The 20,016-nt window shown below is 52.3% G+C and overlaps 1 protein-coding gene across 3 annotated transcripts in view; it reads left to right on the top strand.

The window, feature by feature from the left end:
* Positions 1 to 20,016, top strand: part of HIVEP3 (HIVEP zinc finger 3) — a 500,469-nt gene that overhangs the window by 369,583 nt on the left and 110,870 nt on the right. The window contains exon 1 of one of the 3 annotated variants that reach the window (XM_004266717.4): positions 2,265 to 2,396. The exons of the other annotated variants lie outside the window; for them this stretch is intronic. The gene's annotated coding sequence lies outside the window, so the exon portion shown is untranslated. Of the gene's footprint in view, positions 1 to 2,264; positions 2,397 to 20,016 lie in introns of those variants that run through there. 3 annotated transcript variants of the gene reach the window in all.

Below are 20,016 nucleotides of genomic sequence, written 5' to 3' on the forward strand. Positions count from 1 at the left end.
CCTGGCAGCTTCCAATCTGGAAAGAGGGGAGACCCCTCCCAGCTGACTGCAACTTGGGGTGATGGGTACGTCTCTAGAGGCAGGAACCATTGAGTTGCCTGTGGCAACATAGGAGGGTGACTGAATCCATTAGTAGTTTCCAGTGGGGCAAGGCCACCCTTCAAAGCTAGGAGAGGGTCCTCATCCTGGGGCAGGAAAAAGGCTGTCATCTAAGCCTTTGTGCAAATCACAAAATGTCACCCCTCTGGGCATATGAATTATAACAAGACATCCACTTGCTCCCACCTGGAGCTGCTCCCAGCCAGGAACAGTAAGCAGGGCAGAGGGCAGGGCAGGAGTGGAGTGAGGGGCAGGGTCCTATCCCACGGGGTACCCTGTCTCATTTGCCCTAATTAAGAGAAAGACTTATGTCAAGGGCAGGCTTGATTCAGAGTGTGAAGGACGCAGGAGGGGTAGAGAGGGCATTTCAGACAGAGGAAAGTCTGTGCAAAGACCCCCAAAAGTGAAAGCTGGTGGAAGGTTGGAGAGAGTGCTGGCAAAGGATGCAGAGGGCTGAGCTGCAGGAGATGCAGCTGGTCGATGGAGCCTTTGTCAGAAAGGGGATGACCCAATTAGAGCTGGGATTGAGCTCTGGGAGCTGATGGAAGATGGGGGGGACTGGGCTGGTGGTGATCAACAGAACAGCTGGGGGCCTTGGCAACCAGCCAGCGGGTGTGCAGTTGTGTACGTGAGTGTGCAGGCCCAGTGAGTGTCCAGCTGCGATCACACCTCCCTCCACCCCCTGCAGGCCCTGGAGCTGTGGTTCCCTCCCCAGGGCACCTAGGAGTGCAGTTCCCCTTTGGAAGTCGGGGTTTCTCCATTAAAGCTGGTGGTCTGGGAGGGGTTTGTTTGCTCTAACCTGTTTTTGGAGGGAAGGGAAGGCTCTGCCGGAAGGTGTTGTATGGAGAAGTACAGAAATCCCTGGGGCCACTAGCCCCGGCCTAGATGGCCTCTGGCCAGAGGAAGCCTGCTCCTGTGACTGGCAGGGCCTTGAATTTGAGGCCATCACTTTGGAGCCAGAGGAAGCCTGGGGCCTCCGAGGCCTTTGTGGAAGCCCTGGTCAGCTTAGTAGTCAGTCACCCTGTGGGTACTTGAACTTCTGTGACCTGGAGAGGGAGTGCCTCCTTCAGCTGGCACCCTGGGCACTCAGCTTGCCGCACTCTTGTCCTGACTTTGGCCCCAGGCCCCAGAACCTCCTGAGGTTGTTTCCAGCCAGCAGATGCCAGGCCTGGCGTCAGCCAGGGTCAGCCCCCGTACAGCAGAGAGTTGACCTCGGGTGAATCACCTGACAAGTCAACCTCCGGGTGCAGCATCTGTAAAATACAGATCCTGGTGAGGTCTCCAGGCCCTGGCCGTTTTGCTCCCTCGGGAAGCAGCCCGGTGGGGGGCCCGGCTGGGGGCTGGCCAAAGCGGGGACCAATGTGCTCAGGTCCCAAACCTGGGATCCGGTAGCTTCTGGCAAAGTCAGGCCGTTGGGGAGCCCCGGGGTGGCCCCACCCTCACCCTGAGGCTGGAGCCCAGGGAGCCCGGCCAGGCCTGCCCCGCCCAGCGCTCCTGAAGGTATATTCCCGCCTTGGGAGGCGCGGGCTTCCCGGAGCGGGGCTGGCACACGAGAGCAAGGCGGGGACCGCGCACTCTGGGGACGACGATGGACGCCCGCCGGGCGGGCTGCTGCAGAGTAGGGGCCCAGCGCGGCGGCGGCGGCGGCGGCGGCAGCGACCGGGGCTTCCCTGACTGCCCTTCCCGGAGGGCCCGGGAGGAAATGACAGCGCGGGAGCCGGGGCTGGCGCGGAGGGAGGGGCGGCGCCCGGAGTGACACGGCCTGTCACCGCGGAGGCCGCTTCGCAGACCCTCCCTGCGGCCTCCGGGAGCCGGGGATTCCCCAGACGCAGACCCTTGCCGGCGGCCGCCCGCCCGCCGGGACCCGGCCGCCCGGGGACCCCAAGCGGCGGGCAGCGAAGCCGGGTACGCCGGGGCCGAGACGGCCGGAGAGGCGCCCCGTGCGGGCGCCGGGGTCCCCCGGGCTCGGCGACAGGAAACTCTGGGGAGTGAATGGAAAGAAGTGGGTGGTCCTGCCCCTGCGACTTCCCCTGACATCACTGCCCAAATAAGGAGCTTCCAAGCGGCCGCGGGGCGGCCCAGAGCCGCGCCCGCCGCCGGCGCCCGCCCGCCAGCCCGCCCCGCGCCCACCCCGCGCCGCGTGGGCCGCCAGCGAGCGCCCCGGGCACCGCCGGGCGGAGCCGAGCCGGGCGGAGCCGAGCAAGCGGGCGCTGCTGAGCCGCGCGGAGGCAGGGCGCGCAGCCCAGACCAGCCCGGCGCAGCCCAGCCCGGAGCCGCGGAGCCGCGGCCGTCCGCAGGTAAGCAGGGAGCGCCCGCGCCCCGCGCCCCGCCGCGGCCTGGCAGCAGGGAGCCGGCACCGCCAAGCGCGCCAGCAGCCCTGCCGGCCGGCAGCGGGAGCACCCTTCGGAGCGCGGCGGGTGGGAGAGGGCTGGGCGCGGGCGCGCGTGCAGGAGCGCGTCGGGCCAACTCCCCGGACCTCCGGGACTCCTCCGCAGCCTGGGGTTGCCTGGTGCACGCGCTCTCCGCCTGCGTTTCCCAGACGCTACTTCTGTCGCCGCCCCGGGGTGACACCAGCGTTCCCGCGTTCACACTTCTCTCGCACACTCGTGCCTGGTACAGCCTCACTCGGCCCCTGTGCCCCGAGCAGACCCGCACCCCGCCGCGCCTCCTGGGCCTCGCACTGCCGGACAAGGCGGGACAAAGCACCCCGGTGGGAACTGCCGAATGACTTTGGCAGCCCTAGCCACGCTTCCCCCTGGAGGCGGTGGCAGTTTCAGACTGTCACAGCAGACCGGCCTTGGGCTCCTCCCCGGGCTTACTGAGAGTGAGTTAAACTAGCACTGATCTGGCTCCTCTTGCCCCCTTGCAGAGTGGTACCTGGCACCGGGGATATAGCCAAGGGGGATGTACCTGGCATGGTCAGGAGGGTGTGGCGACTGGCAGGGAGCTAGTACGGGCCTCCCAGCCTGGGTGTTTCCAGAGCGGCTCTCACTCCATGGGCATTTCTCTGAGCACCCTCCCCTCCCCTCTCAACCAGCGCGGGCTGCTTGGAATCCCGGACAGCAGTGGTGGCTGCTGCAGAACAGGTGCAGGTGTGTCCACCTCGACATCTGGCAGGGGGTTCTGTGAAGTGGCTGCAGTTGCTTATCTGTAAAATATAGTATGTCGTGACGACTTGATCAAGGTCATAGGGGAAAATGATAAAGGCAAGTAATGGGTCCATTATTTAGTGGCTCTGGGCAGATTCCTTAATATCTTTCGGGCTGCATTTTATCATCTGGAAAATGGGGATGAGGGTCCTCAGAGGAATGTTGTCAGGGAAAATTGAGATCATATAAGTGAAAATGTTCTGTAGATATAGAGCCCTGTGCACATGCCAGTTACTGTGGTTTGGATGATTCTGGGCTGGGACATGGCTCTGCTCTGTGATTTAGGGAGACTGAACGCCACTTCTGTTCTGTCATCTGCAAGAAAGGGGGCATTAACAAGTGTCCCGTGTGCCTGCTAGCAGATTCCCCAAAGTATGTTCTGTGAAACATGAGTTCTGAAGGCTGTGCCACGAGTAAGATTTCCCTATCCTAGTAAGTCTGGCAAATTCTGCAAGCTGTCTATAACCCTTCTGGCCAATCGTAATCCATATTGACAAATTAAAGGCTTTGAGAAGTACTGCAATAAAAAAACCCGTTTAACATTGTCAAACCCAGCATTTCCCTGGTTGACCCTGTAGCCCTTTTCGGGTTACACGTGCTTGTTCTCCCAGGAAACAGTGCTTCTGGAGCTACCAATAGACATGATGTGATGTCGTCCAGTTGCTAAGTTCTACTTGCCTTCTTGAATGAAGAGTAAGCAGAGGCCCAGAGGAGTTGAGTTCCTTATCTGAGATCACAGCTAAACAGTGGCCCAAGATCCCCCGGTAGTTAGTGGTCAAGCAGGGACCAGAAGCCAGACTCCTCATCCAGTGCTCTCATCCCATTCGGTTACATCCAGAAGTTGACAGGTCTCTTCTGCTACTTTATGGCTTTATGTGGACACTCTGCAGAATACATTTGGCAAACATAAAGATTTAAATGGATTCAATGATGGTCAGGTACCTACTATGTGTCACTTGTTGGGGGCGGAGGGAGACTTTAGTATGTAAAGTTCTACCAGATGTGGAGGCTGTGGTGAAGAGTAATGGCACCAGAGTCCACACACACACACACACACACACACACACACACACACACACATGCACTTCTACACACTCACACATCCACTTCCAAACACAAATCCCTATCTCCCTACGCTCTCACCCATGCTCACACACTCGACCCCGTATACTCATTCACACCTGTGCCCCTACACCCGCACACACACTCCTACACATGCACACACCTGTCTCTGCACGTGCACATAGCCACTCCTGTACACACTCACGCACATAGCCATCCTGTGTGCTCCAGGCTGCAGCCAGGAGGCACGAGTGGCAATGGGCACGTCCCTAGAGCTGGGGGCGTGTGCCTGGCACCAGCTCCCCAAGATGAGTATTGAGCACGTTGGAGGCCCTGGCAGGGCCAATCTGATGTTTGCATTTCCGCACTGTTTTCCCATTTCTCTCATTTTCTGCCATACTTATCCCCCCACCTTTTTTCCATCAGCTATTGTCTGGTCACACATGATACGACTGAAACAGCTCTGCCTTCTATTGTTTCGTTTTAATCAACTCTCAAAGCTCGGTTAGGGCAAGGGCTTGGTCTCATTAGTTGGATTGGAATCCCCAGCTCCTAGGAGTACGCCTGGCACAGAGGAGACGTTCAATAAGCATTTATTGAATGAGTGAGTGAGTGAGTGAGCGAGCGAGGGACTACTGGCTGCTAGGATGCCCGTGACCCAGGCAGACATCCAGGTGGATTTGCTGAGCATGTTTGCTGAGTGCCTACTGGGACCTAGGCACCTTTTTAAGACAATGCTTGCATTCCAGTGGGAAGAGAGAACGAATCGTAATGGACAAGGTAATGCTCACTGGTGATACACACCATGAAGAGACTCCAACAAGGCAGTGTGATGGAGAGTGTCAGGGAGGTACGGGGTGGGGGGGGGGAGCCGAAGACGGCCCTAGAGCATCCTCTCAGAGGAGCTGACATTTATCCTGAGACGTGAACCATAAAAAAAGTGATAGCCGTGCCAAGATCTGGGAAAGGAGTATTCCAAGCAGAAGAACAGCAGGTACAAAGGCCCCACCGCATGAAGGAGCAGGACTGAGGGTCCGTAGAGAGGCCACACTTGTGGCCACTGCTGATTCCCTTACCAGCACCTTTGAAGGGGGCACAGGCTGGTGTCTGGTCTGGGACCTGATTGTCTTCGTGGTACAATCACAAAACCAAACTTGGTGCATCCCGGGCTTTGGGGTGGAGGGCTGCCTCGGCTATCTAAGAGGGCTGCCTTCCCAGCTTGTCCACCCCCCCACCCCTATAAATGAGGAAAGGGTTGGGCTCCTAAGACCCCTCCCAGCTCTGCCATAATAGCATCTGATGCTCTGTGTGCGGGAGGTTCACAACAGTTCAGGTGGTCCATCTGGAGGGATCGTGAATTAGTTGTGCCGCTTCCATTATTAATAACCATGATGTCATACATTTGTGTGGTTCCTGATGGGCTGCAGAGCACTGTCTCCTGTGGACTCATCTGCCAAGTGGGGGAGGGTTAAGAAGGGGGGGATGGTGGCGGTGGGCAGAGAGACCTCAGATACCGCCACATGCTGCTGCAGGCTCACCCCAAGCCGCTGCACCCCCGAATCCCTGCTTCCTCAGCTGCAGAGCAGTACACGGGAGAGCCTACTTCCTGAAGCCCTGGGGCTGTGAAGTGAGAATCAGCGTGTCAGGGCCTGGCATGCCGTCGTAGGCCCTTGGTAGCTGTTGGTTCCCATTTTACAGATGAGGAACCCAGAGCTAAGAGCACTGTGGCTTTTCTGGTCCACTCCTATATCTTCATTCTTCCCAGCCCAGAGTTGAATTGATTTGCCTAAGGTTGCGCAGCTAGTAAGGGACTAACCCAGGACTTTGGGCTCCCAAGTCCTTTTCATAAACATCACGCTGTTTGGGAATAATTGTCATGGTTAATAAAGACAGACCTTCACACCCCATCTGCAGATGATCAGAATTATTGTTGTTTTGTTGAGAATCCTAAAATTGTAAGGTCTCGGGTTCTGAGGCATGATATCCTTTGTAAAGCATTCAACGAATATCTCAAACATGTTGGAACCTTCTGGAAGAGTGTGTAGATGTGAAAGAATGACCTCCTGAGGAGAGTTGAGAGCAGTGGTTTAACCAAGAGTGTCCTCTCCTGTCACCTGAGGGCTTGTAACGGAAGAGTTCCTAGTTCTACCCCCACTGTCTGATTCAGAGCTTCTAGGGATGGCATCTAGGCATGTGGAGAAGCCCCCTGGTGCTGGAAGTCCAGCCTGTGGATGAGAAGCCTGGCCAGCTGGATGCCTGGGAAGTCTGGCAGGCCCTCCATCTGCCTCCTTAGCTGTGGCTCTGACCCCTTTGTCCCCAGCTCACATCAGCCACGTGGAAGGAGCATGAGCTGTGGAGCCCCACAAGCCTGAGTTTGCATCTCCTGCTTTCTAGCATGTACCTTGGCCAAGTTCCTTTACCTCATCTGTAATATGGAATGCTCACTCTTCCCTACAGGGTGGCTGGGTGGATTACAGGAGACCATCTATGTCAGATATCTTATGAGATATCTGTGCCTGGCACGTAGTAGGTGAACAGGAAACAATAGTTTCAGTTATTATTATGAAAAATGAATTATAATAATAAAAACAACTGCAGTATTTGTGAACTGGCTGCTACTAAAGGGTTCAATAAAAATAGACCAATTTGCTCCAAACACCAGACTTTTGAGAAGAGAGTCCACTCCATATTGTAAACACCAGTCCTTGGGTCAAAGAATTACCTGCTCCGCCATCTTCCCACACCTCTTCGTTGCTCAGCTCCGGCTCTGGTGGGGAGCCGCGGGCTGCGTGGGAACCAGGGCCGGCCTCACTCTCCACACCTCTGACAGATCCATGGGCTCAGAGGCGGGGACGTGGGGTTTGAAGGTCAGTGTTGAGTTCGGGCTGTGCTCACCTACGTCAGCCTGGTCTCCCGTGCCTGAGGTCACTGTGTGGAGGCAGTTGAGAGGCAAGCACGTGGGCTCGTGGGCATCACAGGACGTTGCACTTCTAACCTACTCTGTCATTCATTCATTTATTCTTCGGCAGTGGGTGGAGTCCTTCCGTGAGCTCAGCGCTGGGCTCAGCACTAGGAGTGCGCCTGCGTCCTCGCGAAATTCAGAGTCTAGCCAATCCAACCACTCACGAGCCATGTGGCGTAGACAAGTTGCATTTCCTCTCCAGATGTCAGTTTCCTCATCTCTAGAATGGGATTGTTCTGGCTACTTCCCCAGAGGCAGATATTGGTGTTTTGAGCCCCCACCCCTTTCTGGAGTGCTGTCGAGGTTTTAGAGTCTCTACTCTACTCTACTCTACTCTAAAAGGCGGGCAGAGGACAGGGCTTCGGAACCGGGAGGAACTCCACTCTGCTGCTGGCTCTGCCAGGTACTTGCCGTGTGAGTCGCTGCATTTTTCAACTTCTCTGCGTTTCCTTTTCGCTTATCTAACGTGGTTACGGCCCCTTTGTTGTAGGGCGCTGTGAGTGTGAGGTGAGATGATGATAAAGAGTACCTGGCTGTCAGTAAACGTGACCCCCATTTCCTTTCTGTCTGGCTCTTTACTGTCCTGTGCTTTGCTGCTTTTGGAACGTGACCTCTACCCACTGCTGCCCAAGATGATCAGGTCCCCGGGAACGGGCAGGGGCAGGCAGACAGCCCGCCCGGAGCTCAAGGAAATAAGCACATCTCCCTTGGTGAAAAGTGGGCCTGGGGAGGTGGTTCCAGCCCAAGAGGAATCAGGGCCAGGATGCAGAGCCAGGAGTCCTGGGTTCCGTCCAGGACCTGCCACCAGGTCACTGTGTGTCAGTTGCCAGTTCCCTCCCCTCTCTGAATCTCAGTGTCCTCACTGAGGCCAGTCTTCCAGATCCCCTGGCGTCTTCCTGCCCTGAGAAGCCCATGGGCCTTTGATGTGCGCACTGAGTAGCCTCAGTAAGGGAGTGGGCGGGTGGGGCATGGGGGTCTCACCGTTTTCTTCTAGCCTGGCTCTAGTGGAACTGATAGTGTGGAGAAGCCAGCAGACAGACTCTGGTTTCTAACTGGCAGAGCTGCTCATGGGAGGGGAGGCAGATGAAGGGACATTAATAGCATGAAATTAAATTAAAAGAAGGGCATCACTCCTTTTTTCTCCCTTAAAGAAGACCCAGAAGGCTCAAAGCCACCTGCTTGACAAATAGCTTTTCTCTCATTTGAATTCAATAGTGTGTTTGGATGGGAAGAGTTTGTTTTCAGATGATCAGGATGGAGGCAAGAGATTGCAGAGTGACCCTGGGGATCCAGTCATTTACCGAACGTCTGTTGAATACTTCCCAAGTCCTAGGCACAGGGATGCAGCAGTGAACAAAACAGACAACGGTCAGTGCTCTCCTGGAGTTTATAGACTGCAGAGGGAGGCATACCGTGAACAAAGGAGCTCATAAATGTGTAACACGTCAAATGGGTTAAGTGCCACGGAGGAGAAGCAAGTAGGGTAAGAAGTTCAGAGAATGCCAGGGGAAAGATACGGGGGCTCTTGTATGTAGGATGGTCGGAGAAGTTATCACTAAGGTGACATTTGAGCAGAGCCTTGAAGGAAGTGTAGAAATGAATACACGAATTTAAGCAGAGTTGTCTTTCTCCACGGTGTACCTGAGAGCCTATGGAAAGGTCTCATTTGAGGCTGAAATGGTCAGCTCAGTCAGGCAGCTCGGTCTCTGGGCCATCCTGCTTTAGATACAGGATACCAGGTCTAATTCATGATCGTCGTTACACCCGCGTTGATGATAATAACAGTGAGCTGGATACGACTCTAAGTGAATGGGTCTTTAAGCCTTCAAACGCCTGTCCACAGAGACTGTCTTATTCAGTCCTCTAACAAGGTAAAGGTGTCATCTCCATGTTGCAGATGCGGAACCTGAGAACTCTGCATATGGAGTGACAAGCCCAGGACCATATCCCAAGTGAGGGACAAAGTGGACGTTCAAACCCAGACTCTGCCACCCATCAGATCTGTGTTTCTCCCTGCGGGGCAGCTGGGCACCCAGCATACCACCTTGCGTGAAGCAGAGGATGATATTTATTTTTTTGAAAACAAAAATAAAACCATAGACTAAGAGGATATGATGACTAAATGCAATATGGGATCCTGAATGGGATCCTGGAAAAGAAAATGGACGTTAGTGGAAAAACTGGTGAAAATATGAATAAAGTCTGTAGTTGAGTTAATGTCTGAGTGTCAGTTTCCACTTGACAGAAGTACCTTGGATACGGAAGGTGTTAACGTTAAAGGAAGTTGGGTGAAGGGTGTATGGGAACTCTCTCCTATCTTTGCAATTTTTCTGTCAATATAGGATTGTTCCAAAGTGAAAAATTTATCCAAAAATAAATGAGTAAATCCACATACACTCCGACTCGCCAGCCTCCTCAGGTTAATGAGGAGCCATGATGGGTCATCAAGTAATTGAATCCCTGCCGCTACTAGTCATCCCTAGAGTTGCCTGTGTGAGAAGGAGCAAAATTATAAACCAATGCCTGTAACCACGCTGGAAGAGGAATGGAGGAGGTATCGCCCCCGAAGGCTGCCCCCAGGTGAACTTCTCATATACCGTATAACCTATATTTTAGGCTATACCAAGTATGCCCTTTATATGTGATGAAAGGTCACCAACTCATTCTCACTTGATGCTGTCGCAGACAGATGGAAACCTAGTTTTATTTGTAGGGCTGCCTCATGTGACTCTATGAATCGGGGTGACTAATGGCAGTGAAAGAGTGGCGGGAGGTGGTGAGAACAGAATCAGAGAGGGAAGGTGTAACACCGGTTTTCTCTTATGGTAGAAAACATCAGGGCCAGGGAACGGTGTCTCCTGGAATGAAGGAAAGAGAGCAGGGTCAAGGGCTTCCTTGCTGTGATTTCCTACTCACAAAGCAAGCGGGCTGGGGATCAGTCCCTCCAGCTGAAAACCACTGAGTCCAGAGCAAGTGATTGGTCCAACCTCACTGTGCAACTGCCCGGGAGACACAGCTTAGCCTGTCTGGGTGACCTGGCCTCCTAACGGTTTCCAGAGGGCTTGTTCCTTGGCATGTGGGCATTTGGTTGGTGTAGCCCTGAAATATAGGACAGGCAGAAGACGCTCAAAGGGACAGGAAACCATCACCACGAGTCTGTTAGAAAGTATCTAATGTTTAAAAGAGTAGGGCAGCCACTCCAAGATAGACTTTATTTTAAGCAGGCTCTGATCTTGTGAAATAAAGAAGTCCGGCATTTCCCATAGTGTGTTTTCTAGAACACAAGTGCCATGGATGGAAAGATGTGTTACAGGGAGAAAATAAAAGTGCTCTGTGTGCAGTTTTCCAAGCTTGATTGATCAGAACACTCATATATATACACATACGGTTTTATATATATACTTATATATGTACATATAAGGAATAGATTTTATATACGTGTGTGTCTGTATAAGGAAGATGCATACATATATAAGATCGCTGAACTAGAGTGCTATACAGAAACATTTTGGGAAACACTAAAGTTATCTGAGGTCAAAGCTGAAAAAAAAACACCCCAAAATGAATGCTGAATTGTGACTCTAAAACTTGTTTCTGCATGTTCGTTTTAGCAAGTCAGTTTCCCACATTTTTTTTTCCTATTTTGTTAACTTGACTGCCCTTTTCTCAGAAGAAAAATGGCAAATGGCATGCAGATGATCCTTCCCCCTCCGTTGTGTACTGTGTCCAAGGGAGACTGAAGTACTGCGTGTGTTCCCTGAGATGAGGGTAGCCAAGCCATGGGACAGCTCGGTGGTGGGTCTCTAACCCAGAAACCCACATGCGACATTGGTATTTTGGGAGCTAAAAAAGAACCTCATTAAAATTGCCACTGAAGCCCCAAATTCCGCCTCTGTCAGGTGTGGTTTTCACACAAGGGATCCCCAGCACTTCCACATACACAGGTGTGTTTGTCACCCTGTAAGACGAGCATCCTTACTGCTCCCAGTGCCAGGTCATTGGACATGCCAGGCTAGGTGAGATCGCTCTTTGACTACATGACGATTTCTAGCTAAGCTAATCCTCACCCCACTCCCTGGTACCAGACTTTCTCACCCCATGTTGCCCACAGGGGAGAGTCCTGAAAACTGCCGACCTGCTTTGGAAACTGCCTGCCAGCCCCTTCCCAGCTGGGGTCCCACCTCAGCTTCCACGTCCCCTGACTCTTTACCCCCATGTGTAAATTCTGCCCCCACGCAAATCCTGCTTCTCACTCCCCCAGGCATGTTCCCAACACGTCCGTGTCCCGTCTAAGGTACAGGGTCCAATTCCATTTTGTGATTGCCTCTGTTAGAAACTGAACTTCAGTTTCCTACCTGGCATATTATATCAATATGTACTTAGATTCCACAAGTAAAGTAAAGGATAAGTAACAGAAAGAGGGACAATTTAAGGAAGGAATTTTCTTTATAGGTTAGATGTCGGGGAGAGGGAGCTTTTCAGATATCTCATTTGAGGATGAAACGGTTCATTCAGCGAGGCCCTCAGACTCTGGCCTGTCCCCCATCAGACACGTGCGACCTCAGATGTCATTTGAAGTCTCCAAGCCTCTCTTTCCTCGGCCATAAACATGGATTGACGCTCCCACTTCCCTCTTGGGGTTTTGATTCAATGCTGTGAAACTTGCGGAGAGCCTAGAGCAGTGCCTCCTGCATAGAAAGCTACCTGTTACTATTCTTAGGATGAGAATTCCATCAACCAACTAAAAAAACAACCAAGTTGAAAAAAGTGTGCAAAGATGTAAACAGGTAGTTCAGAGAAGTGAAAATGGCTCATAAACATATGACTAATGCTCTAGGTACTAAAAAACAAAGGATGATAAATAAAAGTGCTTATAGATGGCAAAAATGTGAAAAAATAGAGACAGTCTAGTGCTGGCGAGGGTCAAGGGGACTTGTGAGCCTAAATTGGTATCAATGAAAATGATAAAGGCACATACCTGCCCTGATCCTGAAATTCACCAGCTATGGAAACACACATGTACACAAAGATACACACACACACACACACACACACACACACATATAAGGGTGTTACCTTGCAGTGTTGTTTGCAGTTGAGAAAGCTTAAAAATGACCTCAAGATATAGCAGGGACGGCGCTTTAGAAAATTATGGTGAATTTGTACTGTGGAATACTTTACGGCCATTTAAAAAGAAAGAAGTGAATCTATAGGTCCTGACATGGGAGGACATTTACAACATGCATTTAACTGGAAAATGGTTTCTGTGCGATATGTTTACTCTGATCCCATTTTTATACAGAAACAAACAGTTATATATGTGTGTGCACGTGTAGATGTGTTTCTGTGTTCATGCAAAGAGCATGGGAAAATACCAGGGAACTGTTAGTGGTAGTTTCATCTGGGGAGTAGAAATTGGGAGGGTGAAGGGGGACTGGTCCACATTTTCCTTTAAATCCTTCTGTAGTTTTTAAAAAATATATTTTTAAACAAAGAAAACAAAAAAGAAAGCCCAAGAAAATGAAGAGCAAAGACTAATCTTTACAGCACAGGATTATTGAGAAGATGAAATGAGATCATGCTTGGCAAACATTTAACACAGTGCCTGATGATTACTAAGTACCCCATAAATGCTTCTGTCCTCCTGGCCCTCCCTCCATTGACTCTGGGCTACCCTGCCCCTCTGAGTCCATCCCGGTGTCTTCCCCAGACTGCGAGCTCAATAAACACGCAATGGTGATCACAGGCTGGACAGCACACCAGGCGCTGTGTGCACCACCCCAGTGCCTGCCCTCATGGAGCCCCTGGTCTGGGGAACCCACCCTGTTTCATTTCCCAGCCGTTCCCTGGGTCCTTTCTTCTTGGTCTCCTTGTAAAAGGCTGCCTTCCTTCACTGGTTGCTGCCGGCCACACCTCCTGTCTCCCAGAAGGAGCCTCTCACCACCTCCCAGCGTGGGGCCGGCTTTGTCACCAAGCACATTCCAAGGGTGAATCTTATCATTTGGGTCAGGTCTGCTCACTGCTTTTGTTTCTTTTCTGTTACCGCTCACGGCCAGGCTTTCCCACTCCCAGGCGGGTGTGTGGGCTTTCCTGGGTCCCTTCCCCCACTAGCTTCCACCTGGCTTTGATGAATTCCATCATGTCTGCTTAAAATCATTTCACTTCCAATTTGCTAATTTAATTCTAGTCTTACAGAATTTTGGCAACCCTGCCAAATTGGGTGCCAGATGCAGATTTAATGAGCATATTTTCAGTTCTTTTTTTTTCTTGTCTGCATGGAGATGCCGAAGAGAACGGGTTCTGGAACTAGTCCCCAGGGGGCTCCCTGGAACACCCCACCCAACGTTTGACCTTGAGGCCCCGGGCATGACCTTCCAGCCAGGTCTTTCCCAGTCTGACAGGCAGAGTTCATGTCTGCTCTCCTGGGAAGGGAGCTGTTATTGCATCATCCTCCCAGTCCTAGAAGCCTCAACCCAGTTCCCATCGTTTGGGCTTCACAGGAAGTGTATTTGGAGAAAATTACTTATTTCCTTCAGCCCATGTCTTCCAGCAGCCATGTGCAGCTCAACAGATGTTCACGGATTCGTCTCTTTTACAAACACATACCGAGCGTTTTCTAGAGTGATTTCTCAAAGTGTGGTCTGTTGACAACCTGCAATGGAATTCTGGGGTGGGGTGGGGGGAGGGGCGGGTAATGCATATTCCTGGACCCTCCCCACAGTTGTAGCATCGATCTGGATTCCACCCCTGAGGGGATGCTCGTGCCTCCAGAAATTCCAAGTGTTACCTCATCTCAAACTCATACGGACCCCTTACGGAAACATTTTAATCTCCAAGAAAAAGACTCAGAGAAGTCAAACGGGTGGCTCAGGGTCCACAGTGGCAGGCAGCAAAGCTGGGACTTGGCGTGAGCCTTTCGGTTCTCAGCGTAGGGCTTTTGCCGTCTCTGGTCGCAGTGGCTCAGGGCTGAGAGCTGTTGTTCTCCATCCCAGCGGATTCACAGCAGGCCTGTGCCTGCCCTTGTGCATCCATACACACCCTGCTTCACGGACGAGGACACGGAGACCACGTTCCCACCGCCAAGCCAGCAAGTCTGCAGCGCTGTCAAAGCAGGGGCCACGACTCACACCACATCTGGTTCTAAATTCTGTGCCAAGAGACGCAGAGGGCTGGATGGTGGAAAATGGTTGTTCCCTCGAGGACCAGGAGAAATGGGCAGAGCTCTCCAGTTCCGGCACGGAGGCCTGCCCTGCTGCCGGGCGAGTCACATCTATTCCCGAGCCTTGGGCTTGTCGCCAGTACAGGATAGGGTTGGCTACGGTCGGTGATTTCCAAACTTCTTTGGAAAGTTCTCACTTCTCTGTGGCCCCAATAAAATCTTGTACAGTATGTACAGAGAGACAAAACTGGAGAGGCCTGGACTGGTTCAGAGCTTTCCAGGAGGCAATTTGGAACATCTCATTTAGCATTAGCATGGGTCATCTGTGTGCGTCCTCCGGCCACCTCGCCCCCCAACATGACAGGTGGCTACAGCCTAGCCTTGGGGTCTGGCACCTCGGGCTCCCGTCCGGGCCCTACCACTTTCTGGCTGTGTGAGCCTGGCAAGTTGTTTCCCTTCTTTGAGTCTCAGTTTCTTCCCTGTGAAATGGGGACCATAGCAAATGAGGTGAGGATGAAATGAACTAGTGCATGCAAAATACTTAGCACAGTGCCTCGCATGTATCAGTAGAAGGTATGGTGACTCTTGTTTTCCTTTGATGGGATAGGATGTAAAACATGAGAAGTTAACAGTCATGGCAGAGATTTCCCAGGGCCCTAGAAACACCATGTCGTATGAGTGAGTGCTGTGGACGGTAAGGCCCGGATATTTATGAGTCTATATATTTCAACAAATTTTTTAGCCCCTGCAGGGGGTGAGATCTTCTAAGAGAGAAACTCCCTGGTGGAGTGAGGGGCATGGTTTCGACCAAGATTCCCAGGTGGGAGTCCCAGAGTGGGAATTCAGAAGAGGCTGGCAGGGCTCACCTGGAGCAGAGGCAGGGCGGGGAGCAGCTGAGCTGCTGTGAGTGGGCCTCTGTCTGCTTGCTTCTGTGAGACCTGCTACCTCAGGGCAGGGCCCAGTCACAACCCAGAGGCCCAAGGACGGGGCAGGATCAGAGTATCACGGGCTTCAAGCCCACGGGGGTGCCTAGTGGTTCCCAGTGCTGGTGGCGAGAGGTCAGAGAAGGAAAGGTTGGGACATTGCAGGGACCTGCTGGAACCTCCCGTGCCCACAGTGCCACAGGGTTGGGGACAGTGAGAGTGAGAGAGTGAGTGGCACCGAGGAGGGGATGTTTTCCATCTCAGTGGGACTATTTCTGGCTCTGCTCCTGCAGTCACTGTGGAAACTGCACGTGCCCAGTTCAGTGTGGAAACATGACGAGTTTTTCAAGAGTGATGTACACTAAGCAGCCAGCCAGGAAGCTGCCGCCACTGCTGCTGGCAGGGTGAGAGTGTGTGTCTGCCCCCCCCGCCCGCTCCCCACCCCACCCCCGCCCCCATCTCCTTCTCTCTCTGCCTGGGCTGCCTTTCTCCTGGAGCTGTATTTGGGGGAGATGTGTTCTGTTCAGCGTGGTAGGTAGGCAGAAAAACGGCCTTCAGAAGACGTACCCATCCCCATTCCTAGAACCTGTGAATACATTACATGGCAAAGAGGAATTAAGATTGCAGACGGAATTATGGTTGTTAATTAGCTGAATTTTTTTTTAAATAAATTTATTTATTTATTTTTGGCTGTGTTGGGTCTTTGTTGCTGCGCACGGGCTTTCTCTAGTTGCAGCAAGCGGGGGCTAGTCTTCGTTGTGGTGTGCGGGCTTCTCATTGCAGTGGCTTCTCTTGTTGCGGGGCATGGGCTCCAGGCATGCGGGCTTCAGTAGTTGTGGCATGTGGGCTCAGTAGTTGTGGCTCGTGGGCTCTAGAGCACAGGCTCAGTAGTTGTGGCACATGGGCTTAGTTGCTCCGCGGCATGTGGGATCTTCCCGGACCAGGGCTCGAACCCATGTCTCCTGCATTGGCAGGTAGATTCTTAACCGCTGTGCCAGCAGGGAAGTCCCTGGCTGACTTTTAAATAGGGAGATTATCCTGGATTGTCCACTTGAGCCCTGTGCAGTCACAAAGAGCTTTAGATGTGGAAGGGGAAGGAGACTCAGTGTCAGGGATGTGATGTGAGGGAGGCTCCACTGCCATGGCTGGCTTTGAGGTTGGAGGAGGGGGCCGTGAGCCCAGGAATGCAGGCAGCCCCAAGAAGCTGGAAATGGTGAGGAAATGGACTCTCCCTAGAACCTCCAGAAGAAACAGAACCCTGCCAGCACCTTGATTATTGCCCAGTGACCCGTTTCGGACTTGTGACCTCCAGAACTGTAAGAGAAGGCGTTTGCATTGTTTTAAGCCACTGCGTTTGATGGTTGTGTGTTACAGCAGCAGTAGCAGGCAGTGACCAGGGAGGCTGAGACTATCATGGGGAGAGGGCCGCAGAGAGGAACGCTGCAGCCACGATCTTCTGTTTTCCTGAGGTCTGATCATTGCCTGTTGCCTCGCTCTGGACACGGGTCCCCTCTGGCCAGCTTGCTCTCTGAGTGGCCAAGTGACTGTGCCCTCTTTTTCCTCCAGGCTCCCTGTCCTGTCCCCTCTAAGTGACTTCTCATTCCTCTGACACTTGGAGCCACTCCTGGGGCTTGTCACTTGGGGACCTTGCGTTGTCCGCTTTAGCCACCAGCACGCTGCTGCCCCTGCTCCCACACCCCTCCCCCCCACCAGCCACTCGCTGGGCATTGCCAGCACCTAGGGGAAGAATTAGTGACTTCTGCCTGTTGAAGTCGGTTGTGCTCCCAGCTGGTCGGAGCCACGCTCTGTGCTGTGTGCTGAAAGGACATGGACTTGAACACAGGGTGCCTGGGGTTCGGTCCTGGTAACTCCAGCCCTCAGCTGATCACGTCCCTCCTTCCTCATGGAGAGGCTGGAGGGAAACAGGATTGGTGTGAAAGCCTTTGACAGCACTGCTGTCCCGGTGAGCATGGCTGTCCGTGTTACTTTTCTCTCCCAGAGCTGAGTCCAGAAGTAATAGCTCCTCTTCCCACTGTGGCATATGTCACCACCCTGCCTGGAGCCCTTCTCCCCTTGTTATAGACACTTCCCGCATGCCTAGACCTGGGGAAGCCTAGAGAAAATGTGGAGAACCAGGGCTGGGATGTGGGTGAGGCGAGTGAGGTGCCCAGGGTGCAAAATTTCAGGAGGTCCTCCCCCTCAGCGTCACGCAAACGTGGTAGGGAAGTCTAACCCCACACTCCCTTAATAGACGAGGAAACTGAGGCCTAGAGAGTGGAATGCCTTGCTCCAGGGCACATGTGGGGGCTGGCGGTAGAGCTGGGACCAGAACCCAGGTCTCTCCCCTTCAGCTCCAGGACAGGTCCGCTCTTCTTCCAATTAAATGCATGAGTGAGTGGCTGAATGACTTTATTACTCCAGCATATATTTATGGAGTGCTTATTCTGTGTTAATAGTGTGCTAGGGACTGGGCTTCAGTTTGGGAACAAGGCAAGCAGGGTCTGGTCCTCGCCTGAGAATTTATATTCTGTGAGGAAAGAACAAGTAATGAGGCAGTTCGTTCTTTAATTACAACGATGATGAATGCTATCCAGGGGTTGGAAGTCATGGGCTGTGAATGGTTGTGCAGGTTGTGCACTGCACAAGTGCATGTAGCAGTCCTATCGTGGGGCCTCCATTAAGGAGGTTACAGTACAATTTGGAAGACAGGACTAGTATATCCTTAAAGTACCAGTACAAAATCATGAGTACTGGTTTTAACCACCATCATTGTGTTTAAAACAACAGGCTGGAAGGAAGGCCCAGAATTGCAGCCCTCGTTCCTTCTTCTCCAGGGCTCTGGGCCCTCACCTTCTTTCCCTCCCTGTTTGATAGTCAGATCACATGCAGTCAGCCCTCACTGGGAGTCTCAGAGGAGGAGCCCTGCAGCCAGAAGGGCCTGGGAGATCAGCAGGAATGAGGCATTGCCCTCTCTTGGGGGGCAGAGTGCCTGTTGTCCTGGACAGGGTTCAAAGGCAAGGAGTCCTGTGATGGCAGAATAGGCTGGAATCTTCAGAAATAAAAGCTTCTCTGCCTGGACAAAGTCCAGCTCTCGGCATCACCTGTTTTCTAGAATGGTGGGCCTGGAAGGAGTCTGGCTTCTAGGAATTAGGTGTCTCCCTGCCACCAGCGCACTGCATGGCTTTGCACCCCGTGCATCTCCGGATGTTTCCACAGGCATGGAGAAAACGCATGGAAAAGCACGGGGAGGTGGGTGTTGCTTTACTAAAGTACCTTGCCTGTCTGTCAGGCAAGGCCTGCTCCTGGGCAGCCATGGTGTGATGTCCTGGGGGCCAGCAGCACCCCTCCCACACACTAGTTGGGGGACTTTAGCAAGCCCCTCACCTCCCTGAACCTCACTTTATCTGTAAGACAAGAGTGAGAAAGACCTATCTCACCCAACTGTTAAATTTGAAAAGAAGGTCCAGTGTGTGCAGGGGCGTTTTAAGTCTCTGGTTTATGAGGACACAGAAATTGTCACCAAGTGAGGGCATTCCTTCCAGAATCAAAAGGCCATCTAACTGAATAGATAAAGAAGATGTGGCACATGTATACAATGGAATATTACTCAGCCATAAAAAGAAACAAAATTGAGCTATTTGTAGTGATCTGGATGGACCTGGAGTCTGTCATGCAGAGTGAAGTAAGTCAGAAAGAGAAAAACAAATACCGTATGCTAACACATATATATGGAATCTAAAAAAAAAAAAAGGTTCTGAAGAACCTAGGGGCAGGACAGGAATAAAGACTCAGATGTAGAGAATGGACTTGAGGACACGGGAAGGGGAAGGGGAAGCTGGGACGAAGTGAGAGAGTGGCATGGACATATATACACTACCAAATGTAAAATAGACAGCTAGTGGGAAGCAGCTGCATAGCACAGGGAGATCAGCCCGGTGCTTTGTGACCACCTAGAGGGGAGGGATAGGGAGGGTGGGAGGGAGGAGATATGGGGATATATGTATATGTATAGCTGATTCACTTGGTTATACAGCAGAAACTAACACAACATTGTAAAGCAATTATACTCCAATAAAGATGTTTAAAAAAAAAAGAATGCATTGTAGAGTTGCAATAAGTTGAAAACTTAATTATAAAGATTTAAATTCTTGAAAAAAAAAGAAAAAAGGCCATCTAACATATTTCCTGAGTGAGAGATCCATCCTGGCTTTCAGGAGGAACAGAGAAGGACACGTGGTACTCTTTTTTTTTAAATAAGGAAGAATTATTCTGACTGGTAAATAAATCAACTCCTTGGCAGGGAGTTTAAAGAGAAGGGGTCCTTAGAGATGGGCTTGTTCTAGTCTCTGGTTTGACAGAAGGGGGAACGAGAGCTAGAGGAGAACATGATTTGTCTTCGGTCACATGGCTGGTTAATGGCAGAGCTGGGGTCCTGCCCGCTTCCTGTGCCACCCCACACCCTGCCCCATATTCTGGGAATTTAGCTATTTAAGGAACAGTAGGTAGAGACAACCTGTCAGGGAAACGGGAGGGTGACCCCGGTGAGAGTAAAAGGATAGGAAGGCGGGCACAGTCTGGACAGGGGGTGAGCAGGGTGGGCAGGAGGGAGGCAACAGCATGGAAGGTCTTGGTTCCGAGTGGCCAGAGGTGGAACGCCCTTCA

The sequence above is a fragment of the Orcinus orca genome, chromosome 1 (assembly GCF_937001465.1).
Source record: "Orcinus orca chromosome 1, mOrcOrc1.1, whole genome shotgun sequence".
Lineage (NCBI taxonomy): Eukaryota > Metazoa > Chordata > Mammalia > Artiodactyla > Delphinidae > Orcinus > Orcinus orca.